The sequence below is a fragment of the Cupressus sempervirens genome, chromosome 4, assembly GCF_028749045.1.
Source record: "Cupressus sempervirens isolate cs-2001-9-10 chromosome 4, ASM2874904v1, whole genome shotgun sequence".
NCBI classification, from domain to species: domain Eukaryota; kingdom Viridiplantae; phylum Streptophyta; class Pinopsida; order Cupressales; family Cupressaceae; genus Cupressus; species Cupressus sempervirens.
Window position 1 is genome coordinate 492856067 of NC_143121.1, and position 16524 is coordinate 492872590.

General features: G+C 34.0%; 2 pseudogenes; both read left to right on the top strand.

The window, feature by feature from the left end:
- The first annotated feature begins 1013 nt into the window (after positions 1-1013).
- LOC149562097 (cytochrome P450 94C1 pseudogene) lies at positions 1014-7851 on the top strand (annotated as a pseudogene).
- Positions 7852-8084: 233 nt separating this feature from the next.
- LOC149562098 (protein NRT1/ PTR FAMILY 5.2 pseudogene) lies at positions 8085-14670 on the top strand (annotated as a pseudogene).
- Positions 14671-16524: the final 1854 nt, after the last annotated feature.

Consider the following 16524-nt stretch of genomic DNA (forward strand, 5'->3'; position numbering starts at 1 on the left):
AACTAGGGGGTGCTTACTATTTTAAGTTTATTATACATGTTTTTATAGAAGTTACCATCTCTCCCTATATTAGGTGGTATCAAATAGATCTTTCTTGAGGGTTGGATTGTGGAGAACCTTGTTGAATTTGGTTGTAGGGTGGTAGACCTAAAATATGACCTATAACTTGCAGAAGGTTATGATCTTGCAGGAACAATTATCAAGATGGTTTGTGGTAGAGGAAATGTTGATAATGAGTATAATAAACTTAAAATAGTAAGCACCCCCTAGTTAGAGTTACACATGGAAGCTACACATTGATTAAAGAAATGACAGAGAACAAAAGGCCAAATGTAACATATTTGTAGGTGTAATTATTTCACTTCACATATAAAGAAACTACAACATGTCCAACTATGAGGACATGTTGAGGTAGATTAAAGTTGTGGAGATAGCACAAAGAAGAGGTTTACATATTGAAGATATTAGTGATGATGAAGAGACAACTCTGAATCTTAATCCTAAAAGTGAGGTTAAACAAGATGAGGAAATTATTTTGAGAGTTTTGTTTAGGGTGAATGCTAGACCTACTGTTGAACTTGCCTAGTATGATGAAAGACTTAAGACTAATGTTGTATTAGATTGGATTGTTGAGATGGAAAAATATTCTAAGTATGAACCTACTTTTGATAATAAGAAGGTTAAGATAGTAGTCACAAAGTTGAAGGGTCATGCTTCACTTTTGGTGGGATCATTTGTAAACTAAGAGACATAAAAAGGGAAAAGAAAAGATCAAGACATGGGAAAATATGATTGGAAAGATGAAGAAGAAGTTTCTCCCTACTAATTATCAAGTTAATATGTTGAGAAAGATGCAAAACCTAAGACAAAAGGAAATGGGTGTAAAGAAATATACTGAGGAATTATACAAATTGGATATTATATCTGGACATGTAGATGATGAAGTTGAGAAAGTGGCTAGATACTTGAATGGTCCAAGGATATCAATTCAAGATGAGATCACCTATGTTAAGATGGACACTATGGAGGAAGCATATTATTATGCTTTGAAGGTTGAAGAAAGATTGATGAGAAACATGAGCATAGACAAAGAGGAAGAGTTGGTAGATTTTAGAGAAGTAGAGGCAGAACATATGGAGAAGGTAGAAGATCTGATAGGGTAATTTAAGATAAAGGAAAATTAGAATGGAAGGAAGAATTTACTTGTAGAAGAGGTTACTCACTAGAGGTAGCTATACTGGTTGCACTAGGAATAATAATGGTGAAAAAAGGGAAGAACAATCTTGGTTTAAAGGTACTTGTTATAAATGTAGAGAAGAAGTGCATAGAGCTTTTGAATGTACTAACTCTAGGAAGAAGATTGGGGGTAATATAAGGAGCACTTTGGCTTGTGAAGAGGTTGCTGAAACACCTAATGAACCAAAAAATGGTGAGAACCTTATGTTAAGAAGAACCTTGTGGAATAAGTAAATTGATGGAGAACCTGTTTTAAGAACTTTGTTCAAAACTAGATGTAAAGTAGCTAGAAAATGTTGCGAGGTAATAATTGATAGTAGAAGTTCTAATAATTTGAGGAGCTACTTAACAAGTTATAGTTGGAGAGACTACGACATCCTAAGCCTTATCATGTTTCTTAGATCTAGAAGGGGCATAAATTACTTTTAAGTGAACAATAACTTATTAACTTCAAATTTGGGAATTATCATGATGAAGTCTTGTGTGATATTATGTGTATAGATTGTTGTCACATTCTTTTGGGTAGACCTTGGTAGTATGATAGACAAGCTTTGCATGATGGTAGATTGAATCTATATACTATTTGGGTAGATTCGAAGAAACAAATATTGATACCTTTGATATAGAAACCTGAGGAAAATCAATGTGTACTATCGTCAAAGTATGTTTGGTTGAAGGTAATCAATTTGCTAGAGGTATGAAGGAAAAAAAGTGTTCATTTTTCTTTAATTCCTAGAAAGATTGAGAAACAAGATGAGTTAGAGCACACACTTGATATTGAATCCTTGTTAGAAAAATTCTAAGATATAATTTTTGATAATGTGCTTGATGGTTTACCACTTGGTTATTGTATGGATTTAATACTTGGATCTAGTTTTCCTAATAAAGTACCACATAGATTGATACCTGATGAAAAAGTTGAATTAAATAGACATGTGCAAGAATTTCTTGAGAATGGTCTAATTAACGTGGTGTGTTAGCACCTAAGAATAATGGGGAATGGAGAATGTGCATTGATTCTAGAGCTATAAATAAGATAAAAATGAAATATAGATTTACTTTACCTAGGATGAATGATGTAATGGATAGTGAATGGAGCGAATTATTTTACCAAAATTGATTTGAAAAGTGGCTATCACCAGATCAAAATTAGAGAAGGAGATGAATGGAAAATCATTTTTAAGACTAATGAAGGTTTATATGGGTGGTTGGTTATGCCCTTTGGTTTAACTAATGCATCTAGTACTTTTATGTGATTAATGAAAAAGGTATTAAAAAGATTCTTTGGTAAATTTGTGATTGTATATCTAGATGACATTTTGATATTCAATAAGACTAAGGAAGAGAATCTTGAGCACATTTAGACAAGTATTGCAGAGATTGAAAGATGAATTGTTGATTAATCTAAAGAAATATGTTTATTTATATGAAGGAAGAAATTATGTATCTTGGTTTTATTATTTTAGTTGATGGTTTGAAGATGGATGCTAAAAAGGTTTTAAAAAAATTTGATTGGCATACACCTGAGAATGTTGGAGAGGTTCATCATTTCATGGATTGGCAAGTTTTTATAGGAAGTTCATTAGATATTTTAGTTCTATTTGAAATGCTATGATCGTGTAATGTCCCACTTGGGAACCCAAAAGAAATAAACCTAATATGTTACAAAGTTTACTGAACTATTCTTTTAAAAGTTTAAATAACATCAAAGTAACAATGTGGAAGCAATATATAGATACAAAAAATTAAAAATATACAATTACAATACAAATTATCATTACTGAAGGGTTCCTTCACAATAAGTCATGTTTAAGAAAGTTTTATTAATAAGTGTAAGTGTTAATTACAATGTTCATAATCATAAAAAGAATAAAAGATACACAATCTCATGGGAAAAAATGATATGATAAAGTATATTTAGATAAGATCATCCATTGCACATGTTGTAAAGTATGCAACAATAAATACAAGTACATCAATACATAATACATCTTGTAGGACCTCAAGATACATGATACATAGATACATCAAATAAACAAAAGTCTCCCAGATAAGAACAAGAATGATAAGGTCATGACTATATCAAGGAGCATACAACATTGGTCAATCTAAGAGAGACCCAAATGATAAGAAGACACTACCTCCCGATTGCGTGGTCACCTAATCAGGCTCCCACTCCCACCATGCAAGAAAGATAATGTATGATCCCACACATCGATAATCAAATCATAAAAGAATCATAGACATGGGATCCTGATAGTCAAATCTACCTCAAGGGTAACTAAACTACTAATAAAGAAAATATAACCAAATTTGAAATGACACTAATCTATACCAACATCACATATCAAAATCAACACTAGATACCAAGTACAAATCAAATATCAAAACCAAAATGATAAAACCACCTCCAAATCAATGTCAATTATCACAAGCACAATAACCAACAAATAACAACTATCATCAATAAAAGTAAACAACAAATCACTTGTTAGAGTAAAGCATTGATTTAATTTAATTTATTAAATTACCTTTACTCCCTTCTTAAGATTTCATTTTATGCACTTTCATTTCCATTTAATAATTAATTAGTAATTATTAAATGGCATTTACCTCTTAAAATTTCCCTTTTAGGTTTTCGATCTCCTTCTAGGGGATCAGCCTAAACTGTTAAAACGGGGTTGTGGGAGAGCAATCTAAGCGTCATGCTGCTAGGCAAAGTCTATTTGAAATAGTGGAATATAGCACCCTAGATGGTGAAAGTCGAGTAGTCAAAAGCATCGTGATAGTTTACGCTCTAACCCAAGTAGCATGGGGCATGTGGAATCCCTTGTGAATCAGCAAGGACCACCTTGCAAGGCTAAATACTCCTGGGTGACCGATAGTGAAATAGTACCGTGAGGGAAAGGTGAAAAGAACCCCCAGCGAGGATTGAAATAGAATATGAAACCGTAACACTTTCAAGCAGTGGGAGGAGTCGACCTGCTTTGATTCCTTATTATGATCTTTTATAATTATTTGTTTATTCTTTTCATTTCTGAGAATACAATTTGCATATTTTTAGAGAAAATACCTTGCCTCTTCTTTTCTTTTTCTTCTTTATGATTGGTTCTTGCATGTAGGTATTCTTCAAGCTTTATGGATTTATATTGCTCAGATCCTTCCTGGTATCAAAGCTAGATCTTTTGTAGCTTGTTCAGTATTTGGAAAAAAAGAAGAACAAGGGTTTAACAGAATAGATCTGGTGTTTTCAGGTATTTTTTGTGAAAATAGGGGGTATATGATTTTTAGAGCACTTTGATGCCAAAAAAATCTCACAGTTGGATTCAAAAGGCATCAAAACCCCCATTTTCATATAAAATTTGTCAATTTTGGACAACGTTGACCTATGAGGCATTTTTTCACATAATAGGGTTGTATGACCTCTACATGAACTTTGAGGCTCTTTTTTTACAAAATTAGTAAAAAAATTAAAAATATGCATTTATTATTATTGTGTGACAATTTAAAAACCATCAACCACCGCCCAACTCGATTACTGCTTCTCCTCCGCTAACAACTGCCACTGTTGCACCTCCCACACCTGACCTCCATTAGTAGTGCCACCTACACACCTCTTGCACTCAGTAGCTACCCTTCTCTCTTCTCTACTAGTGGCTCTTCCATCTGGCCTCCATCACACCACCATCACACAATTACAGATTTGGTGTTTTCAAGTTTTTTTTTTGGTGAAAATAGGAGGTATATGATTTTTAGAGCACTTTGAGGCCAAAAAAAACTCATAGTTGGATTTAGAAGGCATCAAAATCCCCATTTTCATATAAAGTTTGTCAATTTTGGACAATGTTGACCTGAGAGGCATTTTTTCACATAATAGGGTTGTATGACCTCTACACGCACTTTGAGGCAATTTTTTTTTTGCAAAATTAGAAAAAAAATTTAAAATATGTATTTATTATTGTGTGAGTTTAAAAACCAACAAAGTGGTTAAACCATCGACCACTGCCCAACCCGACTACTACTTCTCCGCTAACAACCACCACCGGTACACCTCACACACCTGACCTCCACCAATAGTGCCACCTACACACCTCTTGCACTCGGTCGCCACCCTTCTCTCTACTCTACTAGTGGCTCTTCCATCTTGGCCTCCATCACACCACCATCGTACCACTACGATGGTCATTTTTCTAATTTAATTTTTTAATTAAATTTTTTTTTTTTTCTTTCTATTATGGAGGCTTTGTTTTTTTTTTACGATATCTTGAGCATACGGGGGTCTTTTTTTTATCTTAAAGAAGTGCTAAAAAGATGGTTTAGAGAAAGAGATAATGGAGTAGGTATTTTTAATTTGTTTTTCTAATTTGGTACCTACTTTTGCACTTGAAGTCCATTGATGTCTTTTGTCTTCCTAGGCACATAACTTCTTCATTATAACTCCATTTTTTGATCTGAAAAAAATGCTAGATCTTTTCAAGCACTTTCCAAATTCTCTATCATTTAACCAATATTTTATACTAGGTATTTTTGATTCACATCTAAAGCTTTTTATCTCTTTTCTCAAATACACATTCCTTATGTAAGCTAAGGTTCAATATTTTTCATTGTGGGGGGTATTTTTATATTACTTTCTATTATAATATTAGCATATCAAAAAAATTCAAAAAACCCTTCTAAAAAAATGGTCGAGACCTCTTCTTGTCTAGTACTTCTAAACTCACACAACTATCATACATGGAAATCCCATATGCAATGACTTCTCTGTTCGAAGGGTTTGTGGTCTTATTTAGATATAGTGACCAATTTTTCAAAGTCAATACTAGACTTTGTAGCATAGGAATAAGATGGATGAGGCCATGGGTCTGATTTCTTTAAGTGTTTTACATAGCTTATAGTTTCATCTTGATGAGTACTCCACTCTTCAAGAAATGTGGGACAAGTTTAATGACTTGTTTGGCAACATCAACGAGTTTAGAGCACTTTAGATTGAGGTAGAGATTACTTCTCTTGTACTTGATGCTTTCCCCTCTATTGAAGACTTTCTTATGAGGTTCAAATAGTAGAGGACTTTGTTATAGGGATGTAGGAAAGAGAAGAAAAATAAGGAGTGCATCTACCTGATTCTCTCCAAGCTTTGAGGAAACTTTCAAATTTTCTCTTATACTTTCCATTCCACTATTGATGCCTTGGGTCCCAAATTTGTTAGGCCTGGCTTAACAATCACACACTAAGCTTTGACCGCTTAGGTGGCTAGTGTGGGCCATCCAACACTCTGTCCCTATTCCATTTCCCATTACAGATCTTTTTAACTCTCGCGAGTGATAGGGACAACTGCGGTTAGACGGTGATAGGGACAGCCACAGTTAGATTTGAATTTCATTTTTGAATTTGCACTCCCACTTATGAGAAGGGGTTATTACTTTGCCACTCATTTCCACTCCAGTCAGACCACTTGGTAATGAATGGACAATGATAAAAAAATTGGGAGTTTTGGGTTCATCACAGAGCTATAATTTTGAAATACTCACATATCTTAATTTCACTTTCCTTGCAGCCCACTATTTCCTGTGCTCGAACAGGCCTGCAAAAGAGGGACTTTTATGGATTTGCGAGACGTTCTCCACAGATTTTCATTCGCAACATCTACAAAGTTGCTTTTGAAAAAGACCCAAATTTACTCAACCTCAGCCTCCCAAGATCAGATTTTGCAGACGCCATGGATTTGGCTTGCCAGTTGAGTTCAAAAAGAGTGAGGGCTATGATAAATCTGGAGTGGAAATTCAAGTGAGCTCTAAAATTGGGCTCAGAAAAAGATCTCGCCAATGCAATTCAAGTCATCAATGAGTTTTTTGGTGAGATTGTAAAGAAAAGAAGTGCGAAAATTGGGATTTTGGGCGCTCAATTCAAACTAAACGTTCTCTCAAGATTTCTTCTGCTCACCGACGAAGAAAACTTCGATCATAAACATTTGAGAGACATTGTTGTGAGTTTTGTTCTAGCAGGCAGAGATACTACTGCGACTGCTCTGACATGGTTTTTTTGGCTCATTTCTTCACATCCAGAGGTGGAGGAAGCAATTCTAAGGGAATTGGGTGAAATAAAAGAGGGATTTTTATCATATGAGGATGTCAAATAGCTGGAATATCTTCATGCTGTGATTTGTGAATCGATGAGATTGTATCCTCCAGTTTGATATGATTCAAAACATGCTTTGGAAGATGATTGTCTTCCAAATGGGACTTTTGTTAAAAAGGGCAGCTGGGTAACTTATCATCCCTACGCAATGGGGAGGATGGAGAGCATTTGGGGAGAAGATTGCATGGAGTTTAAGCTGGAGAGATGGATTAAAGATGGGATTTTTATTCCGCAGATCCCATTTAAGTACATTATTTTTAGGCTGGTGCTCGTATTTATCTTGGGAAAGAAATGGCTTTTATTCAGATGAAATATATTACTGCTTCTGTGATTCATGGGTTTCGATTGCGGGTTGATCCTCTGCATAGGGAAAATTCCATTCCCAGCTTGACTTCGACTATGAAGAATGGGCTACCTATTCTTGTACAGAAATGAGCCGCATTATTGAAAAGTCAGAGGCAATCTATTGTAATAGTTTAAGTTTAAGTTTGGTCAGAAAAGATATCTTTTGTTTGTTTGTATTTACTTCTAGTATCATTTTGTCAATGTACATAATACGGATTATTTGTATAATTTTCTTTATGGAAACAAGTAATAGATGTATGTTGGTATTTATGTCTTTGTACAATATGTTTTGTTTCAACATACATTTAAATTAGAAGTCTTTGGATTGTGATTTATATATTTATTTTGGGCTATTTTGAATATGAACGATGGGTTGTGAGTTCTTGTCAAGGGATGAGTTTTATATTGGTGATTTAAAAGCATATACCTTTGATTTGTATAAAATAGTAATAGCATTTTTTATTTTTTTTATAAGAGATTTGAATGTACATAATAATATGTATTAGTACTAGTTTTGACCTATATAATAGGTAAACTATGTATATGACAATGAGTACTCTAAGAGATGTATATTTTCTCCTTCAATATTTTATTTAACTATTATTTATCTAAATAGTTAATAATAAGGTCAATTGGTCTATTGGGGGAAATCAAATTGGCAAATTTGATATGTTTCCACTTATGTGTGACATTTTTTATAAAGCTTGACACTTATTTTCTAGTTATGCCATAAAGTTGCAGAGGGACTTCAACTTCCTTGTAAGGATTTTGATTAACCGATACTCTTCATGCATCCATGATATTTATCATGTATCCATAGTACTCCTAGTAGAGTATTGTAAGAAAAATTAAGATCAAGGACTTGGAAAACCACATTTATAAACACATACCCAAGCATAATTAGTAATGTGACTAACCATTTAGAGGAACACTCGCTATCATCAAGATTGATTGCAATTTTTTCTTAGGATGAATTTCATGCTCAAAGAACACAAAATATATGACCATTTTCAAGGTAAAAATATTTAGATTGCCTCCTCTACATATAAGGATTCACTTGATTTTGGGTTTATGAATGCGGACTCTAGTCTAGGAGGTGAGTTATGAGGTTATTATAAGGAAGATTCATCATCCTAAATGAATTTGAGCACATGTGGAGATGCATTATGTCCCACCATGGATTGAAATTTGATCCAAATGCATGTATGTGGGCATTGTAGGTTCGATAAGAACTTTTTCTAGAGTACCCTTATGTTGAGGATATAATTATAAGAGCTCAAGTATAGATATTTGTGAGGGTGTCTTCCCAAAATTTTCTAAGATGTTATATCATGTAGTAGGTGTCAAAATCTTGGAATGAGGCTCTAAAATTATGATTATTCTTTTTTAAGTAGCAACATTATGTTCAAGTACTATTCCTTTAAGGGTGAAGATGTTCACATGATTGTCTCCTTCACTAATTGAATGAATTAATAGTTATAATTGAAATAGGTAGAGATTATGATATTGTTGGATTTATGAGCTCTCATTTTGTCATTTTCATGCTTATGGACATGATTCTTAAATATCTCATGGTCTAAGTTACATCATCAATAAAATCTTGTATAACATGTCCAATTCTATTGCACAACTATTTTTCTTATGACCTTTGTGTATATAATATTTATAATAGTGGTATCTATTCCAACTATATAGATGTTGACTTGAGGATTGTACTTACTTTCTCAATTAATATAATGAGATCATTAGCAAGGAGCTATTTGATTATGGATTCAAGTGATTGTTCGAATAGTGTAAAGTTCCTCTTTGGATCACTCTTAAGCATTCCTTTCCCTTGATTTGAGAATATACTTTTAAGGTCTTAGATGGATTGCATAGTCTTATTAGTGATGGAATTTATGCTTCATCACTATGTTAAACAACCTATGTAATTTTTCTACTTTTAAGTACTTACTGATGGGGACACAACCCAAGAGCAGAATGGACACAACAGAAAAGGGAAATTGTATTAACTGAAAAATAAGCTAGTACATTTAGTATAAAAAAAATAAACTTCAAAACATGCCCTAAGGGCTTACAATAGCATAAATTTGGAGATAATTTCTCCTTTCACTACCTCCTCTCAAACTCCACTCCGAACTGCCTTTTACAATGCCAGAAATCTCCTTAAATAGACCTCGAAGGGTTAAGGACTAGGAGTACATTCTAGAAAGTGCTAGTAGGCATCCACCAACCAAATAGAAGGTTCCAGAAGCTGCGTTAGAAATCGGCACAAATCTAGAAGAATCCAAAAACGATCACCGAACTTCCAGGAGGCATAACTTTTGAACCATAGCTCCGATTGACAAACCATTTACATTTTCAAAAAGCTCTCAAAGCGCTCTATAGCCCTATGGACCAGCTTTGCTCGTCCCCCATTTTTTGGCCCTTTTCAAGGTCATTTAATGCCCCTAACCCAACTTTGAAGCATTCTTAGGAGGTCTCCAAAATCCAAAAAATTGCAATAACTTTCAAACCGTGGGGCCTTTTGACCTGATTCTTATACTAGAATGCTCTAAATCACAATTACATTCATCTGGCCAATTCACACCTTCTAGGTTACCAAAATGATGGCCCAATTGCATGCTCCTATTTTTTTGAGATTTTCTAGCACACTGATAGTTGAACTGTGAGAGTTGGAACCTTTATTTGACCCAAATGGGTGTCCAAAAATGAAAACACATGAAACAGAAACTAAGTCTAAATACATTTTTTTTGGGTGACATAGGATTGCCCTTATACCTCTAGATGCTCCTGCATCACTTACTCTACATGTTACAAGATTTTACCTCATTATTATTGGTTATAGGTGGAAGGATTCTTTTTATTGGTCACTTGGTGGCAGTGAGAGGAACCAAAATGAGTTACCCAAATTCTATCTTTTTAGGAGTTCAGTTCCTTGTTATTACTTGATATCTTGGCTTGGGGATGTGCTCCATCTAGTAAATACTCTATTTTGACTATGTATTTTGAGATTAATAGATAGTTGTGTGAAGGTGTTGAAAAGTCATGGTCAAAGAAGGTTTGGAATAAATTTCCTTGTCCCCAATGCAATTTTCTCATGTGATTAATTGTTCAAAACTACCATCGTAGGAAAATTTAAGAAAGGTAGGATTTCATGGTCCTTCAATGTGTGTCTCGTGTTCTAGAATTGAGCATTTATCTATTTCTCATATTTTTTATAGTGCTTCTTTGCCAAGGAGATTTGGCACTTGTGGTGGGGTGTGTGGGGCAAGACCTACTGGCATCTCTCCTCTTTTATTAAGTTTTGGGCACATTGAGGCCAATCCCCTACTATAACCTCTTTTATTTAGGTTTCATAGACTATTGGCCCTTCTTTTATCATTTGGCATACATGGCTAGAGTGGAGTTGACAATATTTTCAAGGCTCTAGGATGGTTTCTACTAACTCATGGTGGAAAATATGCTCTCTCTCTCTCTCTCTCTCTCTCTCTCTCTCTCTCTCTCTCTCTCTCTCTCTCTCTCTCTCTCTCTCTCTCTCTCTCTCTCTCTCTCTCTCTCTCTCTCTCTCTCTCTCTCTTCTCATGAGACTATTTCAGCTAAGTGTGGAATGACTAGAGAAATGGATCATGGGATGTTATTATTTGCAACTGCCTTCACTACCCTCTTTAAAGGGGTACTTTGGGGTGTGTTGGTCAAGTCAAAAGAAGAAGACCTTGAGATATCATATGCAAAGGATCAATCATAATGGTCATTGAACTTATTCTCCTTATGGAGTTTTCAAAGTCAACACAAATGACTCTTCTAGAGAAAATCCTAAGCATGTTGGCATTGAAGAAGTTGGTTGAGAGAATTACAATATTTTTTCTTTTTTTAATATGGTCTTTCATACTATTAATTTAATGGAAGATCTTGCCATTATGTATTTTGTTGAACAATTATGTGCTCTTAGATGACATAACATTATTTTTGAGTTTGATTCTCAATTGTTGGTATCTTTGTTAACTTGGGAACAACTTTTATGTGTTAGCTAACACTAAGTTATGGTTACTTGTCAACTTCTCCATTTATGTATCTCCCTAGAATATGTTACTTTCACATACATTCCTAGGAAATGGAATGGTGTTGCAAATTATTTGGCTAAATGAGCATCAAAGCATATTTTGGAATATTATTGATAATGGAAAATTATCTCAAGATTTGTCTTATTTGTTACATCACTATGTAGAAAAGGTCAAGGTCCTATAGTTTTATCTTTGTTAAGCATTGTGCTCTCTTTGTATCTTTCTTCTAATTGAATAAATTTTAACCCTTCTTTTAGTTTACTATATCATTCATATTATTTCTTTCAATCAATAATAATATCATAAATGTAGGTCATTAATTAAAATAATTAATAAATTTAATTTTAACTTTAATGATATTACAATTTAAATAGAAGAATGGGTAGGGCCCATATGGGCGAGGTTATGTCAGCTCGAGGGTGTTTATGAAAGAGGGAGGGGTCCTGATGTAGTACAAGGATGGTGAACCCAAAAAGGAGATGACCAAGACCCCAAAAAATACACCACATAATAAGAAAACAAGATATAATTGCAATAGACCACTTGATTAACAACACAGATTCAATTGTGCATCCAATGTTCACCATAAATTCCACTAATGATAGCACAACTAGCATGAATAATAGACTATAAGGCCTTCCTAGTTACATCAAATGTACAATACAAACCAAATTACTCTATCCAAGCTCTAACTTCTTTCCAAGTAACCTTACTTATCACTACCTTCTAAGACTCAAGGACACTACGTATATAGCCACCAGGACACACAAGTCAGCTTAGAGTTTCAAATCTCCAATAATAGGAAATGTGAATTACATTAAATGTAGTCCTTGACCCAATGAATTAATGACTAAATACATAATACATTGCATTACATTATGCGGTTTTAGACATAGGTCCATATGTTACCAAGACACCAATATCTAAGAGAGTGCAAGATAACTCTTAAATACAATACCACACAAAGTTAAATACCAAACATCACTACAAGAGAAACCAATGGAAAACAACACATGAGAAGATGAAGCATAACTTTCACTAACAATCACATAGGATTATCCATGCTTACGGTAATGATCCATCATATGTCCCAAACATGAAGGCAAGAACATAGAATTTGGAAACAACAAACTATATTTTGTCAATGCAAACTATTAGGCAAGTCACCGTAAAACATAAAACAACAAATATATTTTTGGGTGATGCAAGATTTCCAACAATCCAAGGATGCTCCTATATTAGACACCTAAGGTGACAAGAGATGCTCCATAAGGACTTATGAACATTTTAAGGAATTCAAAACATAAATCCCATGCTTATTCTTAATCCATAAATCCTCTTCATTAATCATCATAGAAGTTTGTCCAAACTTACTGCTGCAATAGACTATAGCATTAGTTCTTACCAAATCTATTACTTCTACTACAACTACTAGGATCAAATGAATCATAATGAATCATACCCATTGTATGCCTTCATTTGATTAGGAATTTTCTTTCTTTTACCTATGTTCTTCATCAAAGGATTAATCAACTTCCAGTCAATTTGTCTCTAATCAGCAACAACCTCACCATAGGTTCTATTATCCTCAAACTATAAGTCTTAAAAAAACTTAGATTTTTTGCTTTGATAGATTCTTCGTCCTTCAAAGGAAGTAGAACAAATTTCTTTCCATCCTTTTCAACTATAATAGTATTCTTTCTATAATCATGTATAGCTCTTCTATCAAATTTCCAAGGTCTTCCAAGTAAACCATGACAAGCATGGTAGCTTCCACAATACCAGTATTTATTAATCGATTCTAAATCTCTTTCTTAATTAACATAATCAAATAGTTGTCTAGACGATTGACAATACTCATGGTAAATAGATCTATGTTTATGTTATATGTTTGTAAAATTAATTATTTCTATTCTTTCAAGATGCATAGATATCCCCATCTCCATCTTTATATGATTAAAAGAATATATATATATATATATATATATATATATATGTTTGATATGCACAATAGTTCTAACTTCAAGTAGTTCAACTTCCTTTTTTTCTCAAATTTCTAGACAAAGTAGCCACAAAAGTCAATAGAAGAAGCAATGCATGGAAGCTATGCCCTATGTCACAAGTAGGGGAGGCCAAGTTGATGATAAAAATGTTACCAATATGGGTAGCCATGTTCATGCCAAACACCATGATAGCCCAGTTAAATACACTATTTGTGAAGCAGGGAATAAGATTGAGGAGAGACATGGGTCCTCACTTTTCCATTCCTCCTGCTTGCCTCACTTCATTTGTCACCATCTCAATGCTGATCTCCATTATTGTCGATGAAAAATTCTTAGTGAAACTCTTTAGGAAATATACAGGGAATCCAAGGGGCATAACAATCCTACAAAGCCTAGGGATTGGGCTTGTAATCCATGTAATAATAATGGTTGTTGCCTCAATATCAGAGACGAAAAGGATTAGGGTTTTGAAAGAACATGGGCTTGAAGGTGACCCAAAAGCAATAGCACCTCTCACAATTTTCATTCTTCTTCCTCAATTTATACTCATGGGAATAGCAGATGCGTTGAAGTGGGAAAGTTGGAGTTTTTTTTATGATCAGGCACCTAAGAGTATGCAGAGTATTGGAACTGCATTGTTTGCAAGTACATTAGGAGTTGTAAATTTTATCAACAGTTTTCTTCTGACCAGTGTGACAAGAATAACGAGAAGAGAGGGGCATACCAGTTAGGTTCTCAATAATCTAAATGAATCTCATTTGTATTAATACTATGCCTTCTTGGCTGTCCTTAATTTCCTTAATGTCATCTTCTTTTTGGTTGTGTCTCGATATTACGTTTATAAGAGAGAGACCAATGAATCTTTTGGCGATGGTGGCATGATATAATGTGTAGCTACGAATGGGAAAGACAATGTGGATGAAAATAGACAACACAATTGATGTAAGTAAATTGATAAAATCTCCCTTTGAGCATAGGTAATAATATCCATGCATCTGCATGAATATTCTGGGAGATTAGGGTGGTCAGAAGTTCTTCAAAGACAACACCAATTTTTTTTTTTTAATAAGTTATCAATATTTATATTTTTTTGAAAGTGGGATGATTTAATCATATTATTAGTTTTGTATGGTAGAATTTGGTTTTACTTCTATTTCAACTTCAGGTGGGTCATTCAACTTTAAGAAGTGCTACTTAGTAGCTTACTATTTTTTAAGGTATATAGTTTTAATTTTGATAGTAAATTTAAATTATTTTATTATATTTATATATTATAATATAAATATATGTGACATAAATAGAATAATAATTTTATTTTTTCATAATATAATATCTTTCAATTATAGTTTATAAATCAATAGTCATTATAATATTTACTATAATGGTACTATAATTTTTTTTTAAATATTTTTTTAATTTTAAATAAAGAAAATAAAAATTATTATTTAATACATTTGATATTAGTAACCCAAGAATGAAATTTCTACAATATATTTTTATCAATTCAAACATTTATGAAATATAGTTTTAATTTTTGAGACCATACAACGAGTGTCAAAATCTGCAAACCAAGGAGGAATCCTGCACAAATTCTTAAGGCTACTCCATGTAAATTTCTATAAATTTTCTGTGAGGAAATTTGCACTGAGGAAATTTACACTAAGGAAATTCTCACATCAATCTCACTGAGGAAATTCACATGGAGTAGCCTCAGGGATTTGTGTAGGATTCATCCTTGGTTTGCAAACTTTGACACTCATTGTATGGTCTCAAATAGGCCCCTCGGGCTTGGTATGAGAAGATGGACTCTTTTCTGCTTTCTATATAGGCTTCACCTACTACCATTTTTATCCTATAGTGTACATTCAGTGTCTTGGAGATGAGATTTTGATTCTTGTCCTCTATGTTGATGATCTTATCCTCATGGGTACTCATCCTCTATGCTTCAAGATGTTTAGCATGCATTGATGGACCAATTTGAGATGACTGGTCTTGGCTTCCTGGACTATTCTCTTGGGCTATAGATTGTTCAGTCTTCTACTGGAATTTTTGTTTCTCAGCAGAAGTATGCTCTTGAAAGGCTTCATCGCTTTGACATGCTTGATTGCAAACCTTCTCCAACACCTTTTCAATCGGATGTCACTTTTTCTACCTCCTACTCTTCACCTTCCGTGGATGCTACTTTGTACTGGTAGTTGATTGTCAGCTTGTTGTACCTGACACACAGTCTTCCTGATATCTCTTTTGTAGTAGTTCTTGTCTCTCAATTCTCCCAGGAGCCTCATGAGAGTCATTAGTAGGCTGCCAGGTGCATTTTGAGATACATTTAGGGTACACTTCTATATGGAATTCATTACACATCAAGGACTCCTCACATTATTGGCTACACTGACTCTAATTGGGCCAGTGATTTTGATGATCAAAAGTCTACTTCTGGTTTTGTGTTTTATCTTAGCTCTGGTCCTATCACATTGTTATGCAAGAAGCAACATGCTCGTGCACTTTCTTCTACGAAGGTTGAGTATAGGGCAGCAGTTCTTACTAGTTAGGAGATCTTATGGCTTTGACAAATGATGATTGAGTTTGGTTTTCCTCCTGATCATCCACTATTTTGTCGTGTGATAATCAGGGTGCCATTCACATTTCTCACAACCCAGTGGAGCATCAACATACCAAACATATTGAGCTGCATATGCACTTCATTTGTTAGCCGATTTAGGATGGTGTTATCTCTTTCGAGT